General features: G+C 40.6%; 1 protein-coding gene across 3 annotated transcripts in view; it reads right to left on the bottom strand.

Annotated features, from left to right (window-relative positions):
• RC3H1 (ring finger and CCCH-type domains 1) overlaps positions 1–16,090 on the bottom strand; it is an 84,272-nt gene extending 68,182 nt beyond the window's left edge. For 2 of the 3 annotated variants that reach the window (XM_044267375.1, XM_044267377.1), the window contains exon 1: positions 15,837–16,090. The gene's annotated coding sequence lies outside the window, so the exon portion shown is untranslated. The remainder of the gene's footprint in view (positions 1–15,836) is intronic. The other variant, XM_044267376.1, reaches the window with a different exon arrangement.
• Between the last annotated feature and the right edge of the window lie 434 nt (positions 16,091–16,524).

The raw sequence follows: 16,524 nt of genomic DNA, 5'->3' as shown, positions 1-16,524 counted from the left end.
TGTAAGGTGCTTCTCAAACCATCTCCATGCTGAGCACCGAGCTGCCGTGGGACTTGATCTCATGATCCTGAGATCACAGCCTGAGCTGAAACCAAGAGTTAGACCCCCAAACGGCTGTGGCACCGAGGTGCCCCAGGCTAAAATTTTAAAACAACAATACCAAAGAGGATATGAGCTGTAAAATTCTCATACAATGCTGATGGCAGTGTAAGTTGGCACATTTCACTTTGGAAAATTGGCAGTATCTACTTAGGCCAAACAAATGTCTACAAATGACCCCAAAAATTCTACTCCTGGGTATTTATATAAGAGAGATGACTAATTATGTCCATCAAAAGATATATACAAGAAAGTTCATAGTGGCTTTATTCCTAAAAAACTCGAAACAAACTGGGAACAACCCAACTATCCAGGTACAGTAGAATGGATAAACTGTGATAAATTCACACAATGATAAATCACACTGTGATAAATTCATACAATATAGCAATAATAAAAGGAATACTGATCTGTTACATATAATACAGCTGAATTTCACAGATATCATAATGAACAAAGCCAGATTAAAAAATAGCACCTACTGAAGGATTTAATTTATAGAGGAAAAAGAATACTTTTTACGACTTCATTTAAAAAGAAACAAAGTGTCTATGGTGCTAAAAGTTAGAATACCTGTTGGTAAAGATGGGTGGCAGTGAGGAGGGTATTGCCTGGGAAACAGAAGAAAGAATTCTTAGGTGCTAGAAATGGTAGGTATCTTAATCTAGGTAGTGTTCTGGTATATCATAAGTGTATGTATGTAAAAAGTCATCAAGATGGGCCCCTAAGACGTTTTTACTGGTTTTTTTTCCAAGATTTTATTTATTTACCTGAGAGAGACGAGCGAGAGCTCACAGAGAGATAGGGAGAGGGAGAGCCGACTCCCTGCTGAGCAGAGAGCCTAAACCCAGGCTGGACCCGAGGACCCTGAGATCATGACCTGAGCTGATCTGAACCACATAGGCACCCCAAGATTTTATTACTCTTTACTGCATACATATTATACCTCAATTAAAAAAAACATCAACAATTTCTTCAATGATGCCTGAAGAGGATCAATCCCAAGTACCTGAACATGCCATAAAGATCTTAGGATGTGGCCCCCACTTACCTCTCCAATCTTACTTTTCATCACTAACTGCTTTATATTTTATTCTCTACCAAAGTATTAAGGTTTCCTTGCACACAATATATTCTTTTTCACTCTAGGTTTTGTTTGGTTCAAGTATTCCCCTAAATCTAGAATATTAAACCTCTACTCATCCTTTAAGGCCCACTTAGGTCAGGAAGCTCTTTCAAGAAGCCTTTTTTTAGCCCAGCCTATATTAGGTACTCCTCTTGTGTTTCCAATATATTCTATGTTCTTTCTTTCTTTCTTTAAAGATTTTATTTATTTATTTGACAGAGAGCAAGATCACAAGTAGGCAGAGAGGCAGGCAGAGAAAGAGGGGGAAGCAGGCTCCCCGCTGAGCAGAGAGCCCAATGCGAGGCTCGATCCCAGGACCCCGAGATCATGACCTGAGCCGAAGGCAGCGGCTCAACCCACTGAGCCACCCAGGCGCCCCATTCTATGTTCTTTCTATATGAGAAAGTTCATACTGTTGTGTGCTGCATGGCGTGTAATATTTGCTCAGTAATTGTTGAAGGACTGAAAAAATCACTACTGTGCCTGATTGTAACAAGTTTCATATTCCTAAAGATAGTGCTGGGACAATTCGCATAAAAGATAAAGCCGAATGGCAATGGGACTTAGGACGGCAGGATGTATCACCACACAAAGAGTCAAACTTTTTAATACTGGTACTTAATATTTAGAAGAAAGTATGTTTCCAAAATTAAGCACATCCTTAAAAATATCTATAACCCAGGAAAACTAAAAGTGAAGTGGCAGATTAAAAATGTAAGAATAAAGAGGCTAATAATGTGAGAGGCGCCTGGGTGTCTCAGTCGGTTGAGCCTCTACTTTCAGTTCAGGTCATGACCCTAGGGTTCTGGGATTGAGCCTGGCATTGGGCTCCTTGCTTACAGGGGAACCTGCTTCTACCTCTGCTTGTGTACACGCACTCTCTCTCTGACAAATAAAATGTTCAAAAGAAAAAAAAAAAGCTAATCTGAAAAGACAACATATTGTATGGTTCCAATTATATAGTATCTTATTCCAGAGCATCTGGGGCTGAATGGTTAAGTGTCTGATTCTTGATCTCAGGTCAGGTCTTGATCCTGGGGTTGTGAATTCAAGCCCTACATTGGGCTCCACGCTGGGAAGAGAGCTACTTAAAATTTTTAAAAATTATATTCCAAATAAACACATAAAAAGATACTCCACATCATAAATCATCAGGAAAATGCAAATTAAAACAACATGATACTACTATACACTCATCAGAATGGCCAAAATCCAGAACATATACAACATCCAATGGTGGCAAAGATGTGGAACAACAGGACCTCTCATTCACTGCTGGTAGGAATACAACATGGGACATCTACTTTTGAAAACAGTCTGATGGCTTCTTAGAACTATACGTACTCTCACAATAATATCAAGCAGTCACTTTCCTTGCTTTTACCCAGAGGAGCTGAACACTTATGACTATACAAAAACCTGTAAACAGATGTTTAGAGCAGCTTTATTCATAACCTCCAAAACTTGGAAGCAAGCAACCAAGATGTCTTTCAGTATAGATAAACTGTGGTATATCCAGACAGTGGAATATTATTCAGCATTAAGCTATGAAAAAAAAATGGACAAAACTTAAATGCATTGCTAAAAGAAAGACGACACCTGAAAAGGCTACTTACTGCATGATTCCAACTACAGGACACAATGGAAAAGGCAAAACTAGGGAAACAATAAAAAGATCACTTGCTGCTAGGGAGTTGGAATGAGGAGATGAATAGGCAGAACACAGAGGATTTTCTGGGTAATTCAAATACTCTGTATGATACTGTAACTGTGAATACTTGTCATTATACATTTGTCCAAACCCATTAAATATACCACACCAAGAATGAACCGTTTGTAAACTATGGACTTCAAATGTCAATGTAGAGGGGTGCCTGGGTGGCTCAGGGGATTAAAGCCTCTGCCTTCAGCTCAGGTCATGATCTCAGGGTCCTGGAATCAAGCCCCGCATCGGGCTCTCTGCTCAGTGGGGAGCCTGCTTCCTGCTCTCTCTCTCTGCCTGCCTCTCTGCCTACTTGTGATCTGTCTGCCAAATAAATAAATAAAATCTTAAAAAAAAAAAAGTCAATGTAGATACACCAATCTTTTTTTTTTTTTTTTTTTTTTTGGAGGAGACTGTGCATGTGTGGGAGCAGGGAGTATATGAGAAATTGCAGTACCTTCTCAATTTTGCTGTGAATCTAAAATTGCTCTAAAAAGTCTTTCAAAAGGGGCACCTTGGTGGCTTAGTGGGTTATGCCTCTGCCTTCAGCTCAGGTCATGATCCAGCGTCCTGGGATCAAGCCCCGCATCAGGCTCTCTGCTCAGCAGGAAGCCTGCTTCTTCCTCTCTCTCTGCCTGACTCTCTGCCTACTTGTGATCTCTCTCTGTCAAATAAATAAATAAAATCTTCCAAAAAAAAAAAAAAAGTCTTTTAAAAAGAAAAAAGAATTTAAAAAAATCAACAACTGAACCAGAAATCTTTCCCAAATATGGAAAACCTATTGACAGGTTTTACTCCCTACTTCCTTTCCCTCCACCCTTCCCCACAACCATTTTGCCATTATGCACCTAAGAAGTTGTTGAGTTTTATCTTGACACAGAGTACAATGAATTAACTAATGCATGTCAATCATTAGGAAACTAGGTGCTACTACTTCAATATTCAATGATGTTTTCAGAAGAGTATTATCTATTCTGGCCTTTGTGATATTCTAAGTTACTCTTAAGTGCATTTAGAGATCTATCTATCCTAAGGATTTTTTTTTTTTTTTTAATTTCACAAAACCATCTTTTTTTTTTATAGCAGTAGAAAGAAAATAAATCGGCCTTCTGGGCTCTTATGAACAGGTTTTCATCAACTGCATACCTACAGACCTATCATAATAAAATCACATTTCTGAAAAAATTGACTCAGATAATGAGTAAATCCACAGAATCTATAACTCAAATTTTCTAAATATATAGAGAACGTTACATTTATTTTTAAGCCTCTGATAAAGTTAAAGAAAAGCTAAATTCAAGCAAAGACTGTTTAATCAAAACAGTTCAAAAACTTCTTTCAATGGGGTAATTAATGTAAAATTTGACACATAAAACATGGCTTTTAAAAGAGTAATTATAGGGAAAGCATTTCAAAAGGAAGGCTAAAACCCAAGGTTTTTTTTTTTTTTTTTTTAAAGTACAGCACTTAAATATGGAAGACTCTTTAACAGAACATCTCCACAAAAATGGCCTTTTGAGCAAGCATGACTGTATACTGATACAGGGAAGGTCAAATCAAGACCAAACACAATATAGCTACTTTCAGCAAAAGTAGAGCTATAGCTTATTTATTTAAAAAAAAGGGGGGGGGGTGCCTGGGTGGCTCAGTGGATTAAAGCCTCTGCCTTTGGCTCAGGTCATGATCTCAGGGTCCTGGGATGGAGTCTGCTTCCCAACCCCACCTCCCCACCCGCCTCTCTGCCTCCTTGTGATCTCTGTTTGCCAAATAAATAAAATCTTAAAAAAAAAAGGGGGGGGGGCAAAAGAGAATGACATAAGGTTCTCCACTTCTCAAGCTCCGGAAACTTCACCAAGGTGAGTTAAGGAAGATACAAGTTCATGTGGTAACCAATTTGGATTTTACAGATTAAAATGTAGTATGAATAGAACCCAAGTGTAAAGCCAAGTGCCAACACGGAATTCTGGATGCCAATAATGTTCAGTTAAATTCTATTCACCCTTACTAGCCAATTCATAATTAGTTGCGGAAATTAATTTCCATTATTGAAAATGACTCATACTCAAAAATATTTTCCCATCATAGCTGAATTATAAGAAGAAATCAGCTAAATGGGATAATTTTCTTCTTTAAGATTCTAATTATTTAAAGAATAAGAATAATTTAACTATTAAATCTATAGTTAAGACTATAAATTACTATTTAAAATTATATAGTATATAATTAAATGGTTCCCAATGACCTCTTTCAAAAGTGATTGTAACTTCAAACACAACTGTAAAGGCAACCCCAATTAGTGCGGAGCCCAAGAGAGAACTAGGTTAAGGAGATCTAAATTCTAATATCAATTCTGCCATTTATTAGCTCTGAGACCTGTATATCCTTGATAAATAAATTTGAAAGGTTTAGAGAAAAACAAGAAAAGGGGACTCTAGATTTTAGAACACCAAAAAATGGAGTAAAAGAGGATACTCTAATAAGAAATCATGGAAACCATTAATGGACAATATTTATTTGGTAAGACTGTTTCATTCAGGGCGTAAAGTTTATTATGTAAAGTTCAGGGCTGCCGGTGACACAAGCAACAAAGCACAGAAAATGTAGGCTTGAGGACAAACTGAGATCATGTAAAGAAATAAGTTTTCTCTGAGAGTGAACATAAACAGGAACCTGGACCTTCGGAGGATAGTTTACATCAGCACTCTTCAATAAAACTTCCTGAGATGTTCTTTGTCTTCAGTTTCCAGTATGGTAGCCACTAGCCACATGTGATTACTGAATCACTGAAATGTGGCCTGGTGCAACTGAGGAACTAAATTTTAAATTTTATTTTATTTTAATTAATTAAAACTTAAGTTTATGCACAAAATGAAATATTACTTAGTAGTAAAAAGAAATGAGCTAGGGACACCTGGGTGGCTTAGTCAGTTAAGCATCTGTCTTCCACTCAGGTCAGGTCCTGGGATCATAAGTCCTGCATCAGGCTCCTTGCTCACAGTGAGCCTGCTTCTCCCTCTGCCTGCTGCTCCCCCTGCTTGTGTAAGCTCTTTCTCTCAGACAAATAAATAAATAAAATCTTAAAAAAAAAAAAATGAGCTATCAAGCCCCACAAAAAGACATAGAAGAACCTTAAACGTTACATTGCTAAGTGAAAGAAGACAATCTCACTCAGGAAACTACACAGCACAAAATGTGAATCCTCATATAAACTATGGAACTTAGTTAATAACAATTTATCAACACTGGATCATCAATTATAACAAATGCACACTAATACAAGATGTTAACAGAAGTAACCGTAAGGGGAAGGTGTATACGGAAAATCTGTACCTTCAGGACATTTTTCTATAAACCTAAAACTGCTCTAAAAAAATTAAGTCTATTACAAATTTTATATTTAAGTAGCCATTTGTAGCTAATGGCTAGTAAGGAATAGCAAAGATCCATATCAATGAAAGACTGACACGGGAAGAAAATGAGAATGGTATCTCATTTCTTTCTTTCTTTTTTTTTTTTTTTTAAAGATTTTATTATTTATTTGACAGAGATCACAAGTAGGCAAAGAGGCAGGCCGGGGGTGGGGGGCTGGGGGGCGGGGGAGCAGGGGAGCAGAGAGCCCAGTGTAGGGCTCGATCCCAGGACTCCGGGATCATGACCTGAGCCAAAGGCAGAGGCTTTAACTCACTGAGCCACCCAGGCAACCCTGGTATCTCATTTCTGACCACTACTTTCAAAAGTACACATACAGGGACATCTGGCTAGCTCACTGTATAGCATGTGACTCTTAATCTCGGGGTTGTAAACTCAAGCCCCACACTGGGTGTAGAGTTTACTTAAAAATAAAACCTTAGGAAAAAAAAAATACACATACATTTAATCCTAAACTACACAAAGTTTATACGCAGCTTCAGTAGCAAATCTCCCTCTGCCTCTGCCTGCCTCTCTGCCTGCCTCTCTGTCTGCCTGTGCTCGCTCTCTCTCCCTCTCTCTCTGACAAATAAATAAATAAAATTAAAAAAAAAAAAAAATTAAAAAAAAAAAAACGATTTCAAATAGTCTAGATGAATATCTTTCTAAAATGATTTTTGTTAAACAGAATTTACAGAGCAAAATTATTTACTGACTGAGTACTATGTATCAGGTACTATACTGAAGATGTATGTTATCTCATTTTAAACTTCAAAATAAATCTTTAAGATTTCATTTATTCATTCATTCATTCATTTATTTGAGAGAGAGAGAGAGAGAGAGAGAGAGCATGCATGCACATGTCCATGCAGATGTGTGTGCTAGCAGCAGGGAGGAGCAGAGGGAGGAGCCTGGGAGGGGAGGACTCAGGTCTCATGACCTGAGCTAAAATCAAGATTGAGTTGCTTAACTAACTGGCCACCCAGGCACCCCCCAAAACAAATCTTTAAAAGGAAAGTATATCTAGGGCACCTGGGTGGCTCAGTGGGTTAAGCCTCTGCCTTCGGCTCAGGTCATGGTCTCATGGTCCTGGGATTGAGCCCCACATCAGGCTCTCTGCTCAGCAGGGAGCCTGCTTTACCCCCCCCCCCCGCCCCCCGCGCCTCTCTGCCTACTTGTGATCTCGCTCTCTGTCAAATAAATAAATAAAATCTTAAAAAAAAAATAAAGGAAGGTATTATCATTTCTGATTTTAGAGATGAAGAATCATAAAGCTTAAGTGGTAAAAGATGGGAACATAGATATTGGACTCCAAAGCCTGTGTTCTAATATACTCTGTACGTATTTTTATGACTTCCAAAATTATGAACATAACTGAATTTTCCTACAATGAATTTATCACCAGGAATAGGTTAAAAAAAAAAAGGAATAAGTTATATAGCATAATAATTAAATAATGACACACTCAGTCTACTGAGGTGTTGTCCATATATTAAATGGCCCCAAGCTAACATGGTTTTTTTCTGTAAACCCCTCCCCTTCCTGTCCCTTTTACCTATAGTGCCTCTACTCCCACAGCTAATTTGCACCTTTTAATGGCTATGGAATTAGAGAACAGATAATCAAATTTATTAGAATTATGTACAAACCAAGAGAGCACCTAAATCAGTGCCTTAGTGCAGATGATCTGGTTCATTAATCTTGTAACAAAAGTTTTTTTGTATAATTCTTATTGTAAACTGGGACCTGGAGAGATGAACTACTACTGCTCTATAATAAAGCTAAGAATCCAATAATCCTACTTCACCCACAAATCTTCCACTAAGCCATATTTTCAAGTATAGATCTGTAAACATCACTTCACTTAAAGATGTTAACGATAAATGTACTGTTTTGTTCTTTTTTTAAGAATTTATTTATTTGAAAGAGAGAGACAGCGGGCACACACAGGACGAATATAGGTGGGGAGGGATGAAGTGGGAGGGAGAGGAAGAATGTGAAGCAAACCGACATGGGAGTATGGAACCACACTAGGGCTCAATCCTAGGACTGGGAGATCGTGACCTGAGCCGTGACCTGAGTCGTGATCCGAGCCAAAACCAAGAATCTGACGCTTAACTGACTGAGTCACCCAGGCACCCCAATGATTAAATGTATTACTTTAATATACTAGCTTTCCTATGTTACTATAAAAAATAAATGAGATATATATAAAAATACAGAAATATTTATAAAGAGTTAATACTTTTCTGAAAAAAGTCCCCCTATTAAAGAAAAGTACTTAATTTTAAGTATTTGTAAGTAATTCTTTCTCATCACTTTTTAAGTTGCCCTTATAAGGAAGTTTTCCCTTGAAAAGGGGCTATTACTGAAGTGACTTTTTATATGCCCTTCTTGTCCCAAGATTATGGCCAGAGGATATCAAGAGTAATCTGGAGGTTGCTGAGGGCTTGTTTTAGAGTGTTTTCAAGTCTGATGGAGAACTCTTGACATTTGGAAACAACTAAGAAAATATGAATATTTAAAACATTTTAAAAAGGGGGAGAGGGAGGGGTGCCTGGATGGCTCAGTTAGTCGGGGGACTGCCTTTGGCTCGGGTCATGATCCTGGAGTCCTGGGATCAAGTCCCACATCCGGCTCTCTGCTCAGCAGGGGTCTGCTTCTCCCTCTCACTCTCCCCTTCTTGTGCGCGCTCTCTCTCTCTCTCTCTCAAATAAATAAAATCTTAAAAAAAAAAAAAAAGGCGGGGGGGAGAGGGAGATAAATATCAAAATTTAAAATTTTCTGCCTCACTTAGATCTCCTGTAATTCATTATAAATCTTTACTAATAACATGAAACTTGTTCTGCACCTATCACCATAATTTTAAAGATTTCAATTTAACTGGGGCAGGGAGGGAGTACCATTCTGAATTTAAGAAAAGGATAAGAGTATTTCCAAAGCCCGAAACTGAAACTTCAAATTAAGCAATCCTAAATTTACAGAAGTCTGGGGTACTGGGCTGGGTCAGTCAGGAAGAACAGGCAACTCTTGATCTTGGGTGTAAAGATTACTAAAAAGAAAAACAAAAACAAAAACAAACCTTTTTTTTTTTTTTTTAAATATTCTATTTATTTGACAGACAGAGAGAGAGAAAAAGAGAACAAGCAAGAGGAGAGGCAGGCAGAGGGAGAAGAGGGCTCCCTGATGAGCAAGGACCTGGATGTGGGACTCAATCCCAGAACCCAGGGATGATGACCCAAACTGAAAGCAGACACCTAATCCACTGAGCCACCCAGGTGACCTGAAAAAAAAAATTTTTTTTTTAAAAAGGGTTGTCTGGCTTGCTTGGTGGGTAGAGTGTGTGACTCTTGATCCTGGGATTGAGTTTGAGCCCTATGATGGGTGTAGGGATTACTTTAAAAATAAATAAAATTTCAGAGGTCAAAGTGCATTACACATTATTCCAGAAAAGAAAGCTTAATAATTTTCTCCCTCAATCCATAAACTAAACCAATCAAAAAAAGCTACAGATCAATTGGTTCTGTAACAGTCATCTTTTTGGAGGGAGTCAGGTAGAGCCAAAACCTAGGTTTTTAATACTCATTCAACATGTGATTAAAAGCAGAGTGTCAGGTAAATTACAGCTCCAAATATTCTCAAAGATTAGCTGAGTAAAATAATTATAAAGTCAGATTCATAAACATCATGGAATTTCAACCTAACGATCATTTTCCAATATAATCTAAAAAAAAGGGAGGGGGGCGGAAAAGACAAGAGAGAGAGAAACCAAAAGGCAAACAAGTTGTAGAGCGCAAAATAAGTCAGTCTTAGCTGCTCCTATCTGTATAGAACATCATAATTTAGTTAATTCTCATAACCCAATAAGGAAATACAAATGAGTCTGAGAATTTGAGTAGAACTCCTCTGGAATCATCAAAATTAAAACTGCAAATTTGAAAGAAAACTTTCAACTTTTCTTCCTTCCATAAAGAGTCCCTGGCAGTCTGCCTACTGTACTCAAGAAAAGCATGCAAAGAATGAGGTGGTTTTTGATTCCTAACAATCATATCCTGAAGTTTTTTCCTACAATTTCAATTATACGTAATACTGCTTCTTAATCTTGACTCAATATAAATTTATGTTAATTCCACAAAGACAAAAAGTAGAATGGTGCTTGCTAAGGACGAGGGGGAGGGGTGAAAGGGGGCATAACTGCCTAATGGGTAAAGAGTTTCCTTTGGGGGTGATCAAAGGGTTTTGGAATTAAGACAGTGGTGGCTGCACAACATTGTGACTATAGTGATACTGAACTGCTTACTTTAAAATTACTAGTCTTATGTTAAATGACCTGAACCTTAATTAAAAAGTTGTTTATGTCAAGATATATATATATATAAAATGTATATATAATATACATATAATACATATGTATATAATGGCCTCTTTAGAGTTCTTCTTCAAAAACATTGCCACCATGTTCAAATGCTATTTAGATCTTGGAGATTTCTAGATGCATTACAAGTTAAATTATTACCATATACTCACAGTAATAATCAGTGTGATGAGTACTAACGTCAGTGCTAAAATGCTTAACATCAAAATATTGCTGACATAAGACATATATTTGTTAATAATCTCGAAGAAAAACATAGATAAACCTTAAAATATTCACTCCTCTACTGCAGGTCACAATTTCAGTCAGCTCAACTGTGCACGAAAGGTCAACTAAGATTTTTTACTAAAATTCTTTTCCCCAGGGGCTCCTGGGTGGCTCAGTGGGCTAAAGCCTTTGCCTTTAGCTCAGGTCATGGTCCCAGGGTCCTGGGATGGAGCCCCGCATCAGGCTCTCTGCTCACCAGGGAGCCTGCTTCCTCCTCTCTCTGCATGTCAAATAAAATCTTAAAAAAAAAAAACAAAATTCTTTTCCCAAACCTCAACCAATTAGGAAAACACTGTGAACTAATAAGAAGTGCCTAAATTACATAAAGGGTAAACAAGAATATTATGTAAGAAGTGAACAGGCACAAGTCTGACCAATAACAGCTATAAATAAATATGCTAAAGTTATATGTCCTGGGGATATAAGGCAACATTATTTAGGATTAGTAAACTGCTCACTTAAAAATACACAGAATCTAAGAAACGTTGGAATAAGAAAAATTCCTTTGTATTACGCCAGACAAAATCATTCTTAGGGCGTAACAACCTCCATGGCTAGCTAGTCCAAATCCAGCCTAGACTCCAGGATTAAACAAGAGAACAAGGTCTTCAAAAACGTCCTACAAAAACAGGCTGATTTTGAAATCTACTGTGACTGTTTTGATGCAGGCCAATGTGAGAATTTAAATACATCTGAATCTAACCCCAAAGAATATCTGAACTCCTGAGCATTGACAGGGCCAAAGCTAAAGCAGGTCAGTATACCCTGCCAAAGAACATCTTGCTCCGAGGTATCCACCAAACAAGGATCATTTATCAGTGTATTCTTCACTGTGTTGAATGCCAACCACTCTCAAGATATATCCAAGGGTAGACTGCCTAGCCTCCCAGAGAATTCCATTTTGAACCCCAAGATCTAGAGATGAAAAAATGGTGCAGAACTCTAAATGGTTTATGGCCTTAAAAAATTATAAATGGAGAATTTCAAATGTTAGCTGACCCAACTTGAGCATCCCTGAATGTTACTAAAAGCATTTTTAAATTTCCATGAAGTATTTCACAGGCACAATTTAGCAACTGTTTACGTAGCAAATTAAAGCCATGAAACGATTACAGTAATACAACAAATCTGTCCTATGTAAATGGTATGAGTTTCTAGATCAACCACATTTAAATTTACTAAAAGCAAAAATAAGTGTTTCATTTGTAATTCACATGAATAAATACTTTCTCAAACTTAGAAATGAGTATTTGGCAGTGTATAAATAATGTTAATAGAAAGATATTAGGGCTAAAGGCAGCATTACAAAGCACAGCTGCTGATCAAAACAAGGAAATCCATCAACATAGGAAAGGCTTCAAAGTTAAATCCTGAGACACATGGTGGCAGTAGTAAAGCATCTAATTTGTCCACAAGACCTGGGTTTGAGTAAGCTCTTTTACCTATTAATTATGTGGCCTTTTTGCAAGTGACATAGCTTCTCCTAGCCTCAGATTCTTCATATATAAAGTGAGAACAATACCACCAATATTATAGTCTAAATAGGAGAATTAAATGTGAATGTTTTTACTCATTCAACAAAGATGCTTTGAAAAACTATAAAATTTTTAGGTAGAAAAAACTCAAATTCTTCAAATTAATCATATATATTAACTTTTAATATTACCAAGAAAATACAAATCTAGTTCTTAAGCTATGGTTCCAAAATCTTATAAGGAAATTCTTAAATATTACTTGAGAAACTGAAATTATCAGAATAAACACTGATAAAATATGATGATACAGGGATATCTTAAAAGAGTTTTGACACCTATTAAAACCAGAAGTCTCTAAAAGGTTTTTCAACATTAAACAGAAATATGGACCCACACCCAAACCATAAATTGTTAACACCCAATTTCAAATACAAAACCTTAACATTTAAAAATCTTTTGTTTGGGGACCCCTAGGTGGCCCAGTTGGCTACCTGTCTGCCTTTGGCTCATCCCTATCCCAGGGTCCTAAGATCACCTCCCCATATCAGACTCCCTGCTCAGCCAGGAGTCTGCATCTCTCTCTGCCTGCCTGTCCCCACAACGCTCGTGTGCGCTCCCACTCTTCTCTCTCTCTCTCTCTCTCTGACAAATAAAATGTTTAAAAAAAAAAAAAAAAATCTTGAGGCGCCTGGGTGGCTCAGAGGGTTAAAGCCTCTGCCTTCGGTTCAGGTCATGATCCCAGGGTCCTGGCATCGGGCTCTCTCCTTGGTGGGGAGCCTGCTTCCTCCTCTCTCTCTCTCTCTCTGCCTGCCTCTCTGCCTACTTGTGATCTGTCAAATAAATAAATAAAATCTTAAAAAAAAAAAAATCTCTTTTGTTTTCAGGGAAATGTTATTAAGTATGAGGCAAATTAGTCCTTCATACAACGAGAGGTTTTTTTTTTTTTTTTTTTTTTCATAACAAAGCAAACTAACCACTTAAAATTCTCAAACTTGTACATTCTAATAGGTTTAGGGTCACACATAAATATAAGCATCATTACAAGCTAGACTTTACGTGCACTTTGTGCTGACCCAAGAAAATTAAGCGTTAAAAAAAGTATGGGTTTCTTGGGGTGCCTGGGTGGCTCAGTGGGTTAAGCCTCTGCCTTCAGCTCAGGTCATGATCTCAGGGTTCTGGGATCGAGTCCCACATCGGACTCTCTGCTTGGTAGGGAGCCTGCTTCCTCCTCTCTCTCTCTCTGCTTGCCTTTCTGCCTACTTGTGATCTCTCTCTGTCAAATAAATAAATAAATAATCTTTAAAAAAAAATTATGGGTTTCAGTACTTCAAAAAAGAAGTGTCCTGGGCGCCTGGGTGGCTCAGTGGGTTAAGCCGCTGCCTTCAGCTCAGGTCATGATCGCAGGGTCCTGGGATCGAGCCCTGCATGGGGCTCTCTGCTCAGCCGGGAGCCTGCTTCCTTTTCTCTCTCTGCCTGCCTCTCTGCCTGCTTGTGATCTCTCTCTGTCAAATAAATAAATAAAATCTTAAAAAAAAAAAAAGAAGTGTCCTTTCTGAAACTTACTCCCTGAAAATTCACATTTGCTGAAGCCATGTTAAAGTCGTTCTTTCCCCATCACTTTAAAGTCAAAACATCTACATTATTTATGCTGGGCATAAAATGAAAGTTATTTGTATTTTTCCACTTTATTTCAAACCTAAGCAACAATAAGATACTTCAACCTCCATTTTTGTTCAAGTGCTAATGTATTTACTGTCAATTCTCCTGAAAGAATTAAGGACTAGCTCCACTCACTAAATTTCACATAACCTAAAAATGCTTTGAATCACAACACAGACAATTCTAAGCAGAAATTTACCCTAAAAATGGATGAAAGATATTAACTGGCATCTTCAATCTTCCTTTTAAGAACACAAACTAGGTGGACATCGCAACTGAACATTAAATAGTAGAAAGCAATCTTCCTGGATGCATCCAAACACTTTTAATATAAATTTCTGCACACCTGGGTAGAAACTGGAATAGAAATAACTTGAATCACCCCACCCCAACCCCCCCCACCTGGAAATGCACGAGGTAGATGTCTCAAAAAATTAAATTTTGGAGTAGTCGCAGTTAACTGTTGAAGTTACAGGCATCACTGCCGGAGGGCAAATGCAATAAAGAGCTGCTCCTCCAAAAGCCTAAAAACCCTCAAAAGAGAACAGTTGTTTCTAGTTTTTGAAAGTTACAAAAAAGTTTTGAAATCTTATTAAAATCTGCTTTAGAAATCACATCTCAAACTCAAAGGAAAGGTTAAGTCTTAGAACAAATTACTGAAAAGCAAAAATTACAACAGGAGACAAGACACAAGAAAGTTCTAGCCTGGAGAAGAACCACTTCTCTCCTGAAGAAATGCTTCATTGGGTCCATTCTGGGCTAACGTTGTTGTTGTTTCTTATGCGGCACATTAATAATTCAAAACGGTTCGTTTGAAGAAAAGTTCTATTCAAACATTACCATTTGTCTTCGCGTTGCCAGTTAGTGGCTTTGTTTCCAGTTTCATGGACTATTCTGGGATGTCAAGAGTTATATTATTACTGCTCCAAAAGAGCCCTTGTTTCACTCTCACCCGGGACGTGGTCGTAACTGCTGTTTAGAGGGAACTGATGCCAAGAGATGTTTTAAGAACATCCCTCGGCCCTCCATCCCTCCCCAGCCCTTATCGATAATCGCGTTTTACCTCGCATGTTTCTTGCTGTTGCACGTAAATTTTTTTTAAAAAGACACCCGCATACACGATTCCCCTATCGCCATCAGGAAGAAAGAAGACCATCTGGCCCGATCTCCAGGAGCTTCACGGAAACAGACACCGTGAAACCCACAGGGTCGAGGAAGCGGAGCGCTCAAGGGGTCAGCGAAGGGAGCAGCCCCGAGTGCAGGGACGCGGAGGCGGTGCCAGTTTACAGACGCCTTCACCTCCCCACCCCCACGGACCGGGGGGGTCCAAAAAGCATTTCCTGCGCGCACTCTCCGCCCGCCAAGGCCCTCGGAGTAACCGCCGAGCTGGGCGGCCTTTTGGCCCCCTCCCTCCGGCCGAAGTCTCCCGCGCCCTCCCCTCGGCCGGGGCGGCGTCCGCACCTCCCCACGGCCTACCCACCCGGCGAGGCCCTCGCGGTCGCGCTCGGAGGCCTGAGGCCTAAGGACGCCGGGCGCTGACAAGCCCCGCCGCCGCCGGCTGGGCCGAGGCCGGGGGGTGGGGTGGGGGGGCGGCGGCCGCTACCGCCGAGGGGCGGAGGGCGGGCGAGGACGGCCTCTCCCCCGCCGCGGCTGCCTATTGTTCCCGACGGAGGCCGGGCGGCTGCCCCGCGCTCCCCTCGCCGCCGCCGCCCGCCGCTCGCTCACCGCGCTGGTCCGAGCAGCAGCTCCTCTCAGCTCCGAGTCCCCGCGGCCGTCGCCACTACCGCGGCAGCCGTCGCCGCCGCCGCCGCCACCGTCGACTCTGACTCTGTCCCAGGCCGCCGGGCCACGGCCGCCGTCGCCACCGCCAGCGCCGCCTCCAGCCTCCCACCTGCTGCTGCTGAGGCTGCTCCTGCAGCAGGGGCCATCTTGTTGGTCGGCCTCCTCTTCCTCCTCCTCCTCCTCCGCCCTGTCGCTCGTTGTCCTCGTCCCCTTCCTCTTCTTCGGGCTCCGGCCCGCCCCGGAGACTGGGGCGGGGACGAGGGCGAGGCCCCTCCTTCGGGGGGGCGGGGCGCGCGGAGGGGAGGGACGGAGGGAGGGAGGGAGGGAGGGAAAGGAGGGGATGGGAGGGGCGGGGCGGGCGCGGGAGGAAAGCTCTGAGTCACCCGCAGCCAACGCCCGGGAGGGAGGCCCGCGACGCTCCCCGCCAACCCCCGGGGCGCACCCACACCCGGAGCCGCCGAACTGGTCCAGCGGTCCGCCGGCCCTCCCCCACCAGCGCCTCTGCGCCCAGCGGCGAGCGGCCAGACAGACGGCGAGGGAGGATTGGGAAATTTCTGACGTTTCCATCGAACCCCGCACTCGCTCGTCCCTAGGCTTTCTCAGCTCCCGTCCCTCTACTCCGGTTCCTTTT

The sequence above is a fragment of the Neovison vison genome, chromosome 10, assembly GCF_020171115.1.
Source record: "Neovison vison isolate M4711 chromosome 10, ASM_NN_V1, whole genome shotgun sequence".
NCBI classification, from domain to species: Eukaryota; Metazoa; Chordata; class Mammalia; order Carnivora; family Mustelidae; genus Neogale; species Neogale vison.
The sequence above is the reverse complement of the archived record's forward strand: the minus strand, read 5'-3'. Positions and strand labels throughout refer to the sequence as shown.